This window comes from Malus sylvestris, chromosome 4 (assembly GCF_916048215.2).
Source record: "Malus sylvestris chromosome 4, drMalSylv7.2, whole genome shotgun sequence".
NCBI classification, from domain to species: domain Eukaryota; kingdom Viridiplantae; phylum Streptophyta; class Magnoliopsida; order Rosales; family Rosaceae; genus Malus; species Malus sylvestris.
Genome location: NC_062263.1, coordinates 17,129,386 through 17,134,090, shown reverse-complemented (window position 1 = coordinate 17,134,090; position 4,705 = coordinate 17,129,386). Strand labels below are relative to the sequence as shown.

Here is a 4,705-nt window from a genome sequence, read left to right as displayed (position 1 = left end):
TCCATAAGACCCGACATCAAAGATAGTACGATCAGCATCGTGATTGTAGTATATACAATTTGCTTGACATCCATGAAACTTTGAAGCCAACACACATATTGAAGAATTGTCACCCAAAAAAAGTGCCGCATCATGTAAGGTGTCCATCGCAATCCACTTACGTTTACCGTAATTCAATTCGAAAATTTTAAATTCCGACTTCTCGCGCGTTCCATCGTCAAAATCCTAAATAGATCTTTGAACCATCAATTGATTAAGTCTCAGTTTTTGTTAGGATTCTGGATGTGGGTTTTGTTTTCATTAATTTGGCATCAATTAGATGGGTTTTTGAGCAATGACGGATTAAATTGGTTTTTTCCGATTTTTGTGTTTAGTGTATCTTTGGTACCAAAATAAAATTTAGTGGATTTCAAGGGTAGTTTAAACAGAACAAATGCGCAGTTGTCATGATCATTCTTAATGGCGTCAGTCGTCCACAAATTTTCCCTGTACATATCATCTGTTTTTCTGGGGTGTTCGAGTGAAGTAGTGTTAGAGCTACAAGTCAAAATAATGACCATCATATTCATGGTCTGGCTCAAAGGTAATGTTTTTGAAATCTTGTCCTTGAAGATTGGGCTCTAGTTGAATCTTAAACTTAACCTTAAGCTAAATTAGGTTCTGTTTATCGTCAATTTTAATTTTGGATGTGGATTTAATTATCTGGCGTTGGTAAGACATTTGAATTGGATATTCCCATCATTCAATTGGATCCCTTTTGCTGGCACATTCTTGAATTATGTTGTGGTGTTCTTCCCCACTATTCGTTTTAACAGAGTACCAATTATCTTATGTGTTTGTTTTTAGATTTGTTTTGTTTACATTGTCCATTTACTGCTGTAATTAGGAATCTCCTACTTGCGGCTCTGGACCATCGACTACTCCACTTCTTCCGATGAATCCGAGATCCTCAGGTTTGCCGTTTGCTCCCATGACTTCTTTTTCTACTGCAAATTTCAAATTCATAGCTTTGTGGATTCCAGGAATGAAAGAATGTATTCCCATTAGAAATAATCTAAATTAAATTAAGCCCAAGTTCTACCAGAAAACATGGTACAAAACCGAGTGCAATGACGTTCTAGGATTCATACAGCTGGCCCCACTTAGTGGAAAAATGTTTTGTTGTTGTTTATAGTGATTGATGAGAAATCCTAACTGCAGTGTTCAATAGTAATCATCAAGGGTCAAAACATTCAGCACAACCAATACACCTCATTTTGCATTTTGTCCAATCCATATACTCTCAACCAAGAAACTCACCCCATAAGCGTTCCAGTTTGAAAGTTTTAAGCTTCAGTGATACATAAACCAAGAGACATAATTTTGGACAAGATGGACGTGACCCTTTACAGCTCTTAATTCGTGCGTCTTTCCAGGAAACTGAGAGGTATTCGGGTAATGACTGCTTTTCTTTCTGCAAATATACAATCATTTTTTCATTTTTGCACCTTACATATCTTCATGCTCAGGAACCAATTTAAGTTATCCGTAGGTTTGTGTTGCTATGCTGTTTGCAACATGATTACTGTTGTTGTGCATTTCGTTTTCGTATACTTTTGTTCATGACATTGTGAAATTCACAGGCTCACCTAAATCTTTTATTATTGTTGAGTTTAGTGCAAGTCGTTTTGATGAAAGTAGAGTGGACTAAAAGGATACCTCCAATGAAGACATGGACAGGGAGCCTAATGTACAAGAAAGACTGGGGTCGAGATGTAACAGTTTGAAAGACGTGGATGAGAAGTGTTATTAACATTCTCAAAATATAACTGTTTGAAATCATGTTCTTTTTCCATGTTTATGTACGGTTTATTGATACGAATATTGTGAATAGTGAGTGCAATTGTGTTTTTATAAATTTGAAACATAAAAACGACCATTTGGAGTCCCAATAACTCCCATTGAAAGATTTATATACTTCTAGCAATAATTCTGAATACTTAAAATTCATATTTTTTAATTTTGATTTTTTTTTGTTAGATTAGATGTTAGATTAGCTACAGACAAGATTCAAACCCACACCGTTATACAAAGGCTCAACTTTTTAAATTGGTCTTTTCTGGTTTTTGTGTTTAGTGTATCTTTAGAATATCTGTGATGCAGTCTGTTGTTAGTACCAAAATAAGATTTAGTGGATTTCAAGGGTAGTTTGAACAAGACAAATGTGCAGTTGTCATGATCATTCTTAATGGTGTTGTCGGTTGTCCTCTAATTTTCCCTGTACATATCAACCGTTTTCCTATAATCTGATTGGAGTTAATATAAACTTATTATTGTGGAAAATTAGTTTTTGTATGAATTTTGGACTGTGTCATTGCATGCTTAGAACAGTAAGGATTGTTAAAGAAAGATTAGTTTTTGAAAATGAAATCTGCAACGAAAGACAACTAAAACCACTTTGGAAAACCAAGTATGGGTGCTATCACTCTATTTCCCTATATCCCTGCCGAATTGGGTTTGGGTTCAATCTTTGGAAGGGCATCCTTGAGTTAAATGACTTGTTAACGAATGGATCAGTCGAACGACATAATCTCGGCGTGTAACTAATAAGTTTCTGTGCCTGTCATGATCATCCCTCTGCATATCAATTAATAATTTGTCTTCCTTACAGATAAAAGGGATAGTTTGGAGAGGATGATGGAAATGCTGCTACCGTCAACCAGTAATTGTTGCATCTACAAAAGGTGACCCCTTTCTTTTCAGTAAAAGACTTAATACAAGAGTTCTTGTAATGTTTCATAACTTCATTCTTTTCCTCTCATTTGTTTCATAACTGCAGATTTTGATGTTGCATCAAAGTTTTATCTCTCTCTCTTCTCCTTTATTGGTTGTGATAGACAATGATGTGCTAGGGTAGTGTGTTTGAAGGTTCCCTTAGGTTTGAATCCTTCGTTTTCTTACAAGTCCTGAAAATATTTTCCCGGAAAATATGGCCCTTCCTATTCTCTGCAGCTTCTACGTGAACTGCATCACTCCCTAATTGGCAAACTCAAATCTTTCCACCATTACTTTTCATCTCTTGTGCCAAATGCAAGCAAGTGGCCCTCTACCACAGTGGTGGAGAGGAGTGTTGCCCTTGCATCACGGTAGGGGCTCGAACCCTGTCAGCATTATTCTAGAATCACAAAATGGGTCAGTCAACTAATATGAATGTACTTGTTCAGTCTTGGATGACATGATGTCTTGGTGTAGTAAGAAACAATGGATGGTAACACTATAAACTACAAAAGCATAATTTACAGCAATTATGGCACCTGAACAAAGTGCGTGGTCGATGCGGTTGAATGATTATGCAGTGATAAATTTAATCAGTGGTCTGTTTAGCTATATTTCATAAAAGGACTTAACTGTTAAGACGTCTAAGTTGAAAAACTAGGATAGCAACTCAATACGATGAATAGAGCAAATGAAGAGAGAGGCACTCGCAAGGGGGAGTGTTTAGTCACCACCACCTCTGTTTTTCTCAGTTGATCCATAGACTTCTTTACCCTGTCATCTCCTTCTATAATTCTTCTCATGCTTATTTGAGTGACCGCCTCTCCTCTCAACCACTGACAGAAAACATAGAAGTATAAAAAACAGGCATGATTTTCTCTATATGTAGGTAGTAGAGCATTGGTTTACATGTATTCAAGACATGGCGCCTAATTTCAGGGACGGAGATTATGGTAACGAATTTATAGTTGTCTAGTATGTTTTTAGCTTTCCATTTTTTTCTATTCCTGTTATCTGTAGGTATGTTGTATGCTGTTTGCAACATGATTATTGTTGTTGTGCATTTCTTTTTCGTAATTTTTTTTATTGTTGAGTTTAGCGCAAGTCATTTACTCATTTTGATGAAAGTAGAGAGGACTAAAACGATGCCTCCAACGAAGACATGGATTTGGTTTGTGGTTTTTGGAATTTATTTTATTAACTTGTATTTTGGTTGATTTAATTGGGCAGACTCGAATCTTTCCACCATTACTTTTGATCTCTTTTGCCAAAATCGGGTGATAATGAACATAAAGTCGCAAATGCAAGTGGTCCTTTGCCACAAGAATGAAGATGAATTATGTCGACTCCTTAATCAAAAATAAAAAAAGTCACAATTGTCATGTGAACTAAGAATTAATTTCACATAACAAATATTTATGGAATTCTGAATACTTAAAAATTCTTTTTTTTTTTTTTTTTATTTCGATAAATCAAAAGAGATTTTACTGAAGGGTTGATCTGGGCTGTCACAAAATAGTATATACAACCAAACAACATAAAAGTAAAATTAAATTTCAATTAGTGGAGTTGTATGTTTACAGCAACAAAATAAGAAAGAAAAAAAAGGGCACATAATCCTAAAAGGCTTCCAGTGGTCCCTTTGGGGGACATCCGATAAAATTGGGACGATATATAAAAAGCTTCCAGTGATAGAGTAAGCAAAACAATCATTTTACAACTGCAAAGTTGGCACAATCCATATTGGAGGTTTCCGGCTGTTCTTTACAAAGGCCATAACATCTTTGGTGTACGGCTTTGAAATCTCTTGTCTCGTGATGACGTTATACACACCAAAATCATGTGGTCCATAAGGCCCGACATCAAAGCTCATACGATCAGCATCGTGATTGTAGTATATACAATTCGCTTGACATCCTGGAAACTTTGAAGCCAACACACATACCGAAGA

At 35.8% G+C, this 4,705-nt stretch overlaps 1 long non-coding RNA gene across 1 annotated transcript; it reads left to right on the top strand.

The window, feature by feature from the left end:
- The first annotated feature begins 474 nt into the window (after positions 1-474).
- LOC126618021 (uncharacterized) lies at positions 475-1,952 on the top strand. Its single transcript, XR_007621626.1, has 3 exons — positions 475-583; positions 887-953; positions 1,657-1,952. It is a non-coding gene; the product is annotated as an uncharacterized LOC126618021 (long non-coding RNA).
- Positions 1,953-4,705: the final 2,753 nt, after the last annotated feature.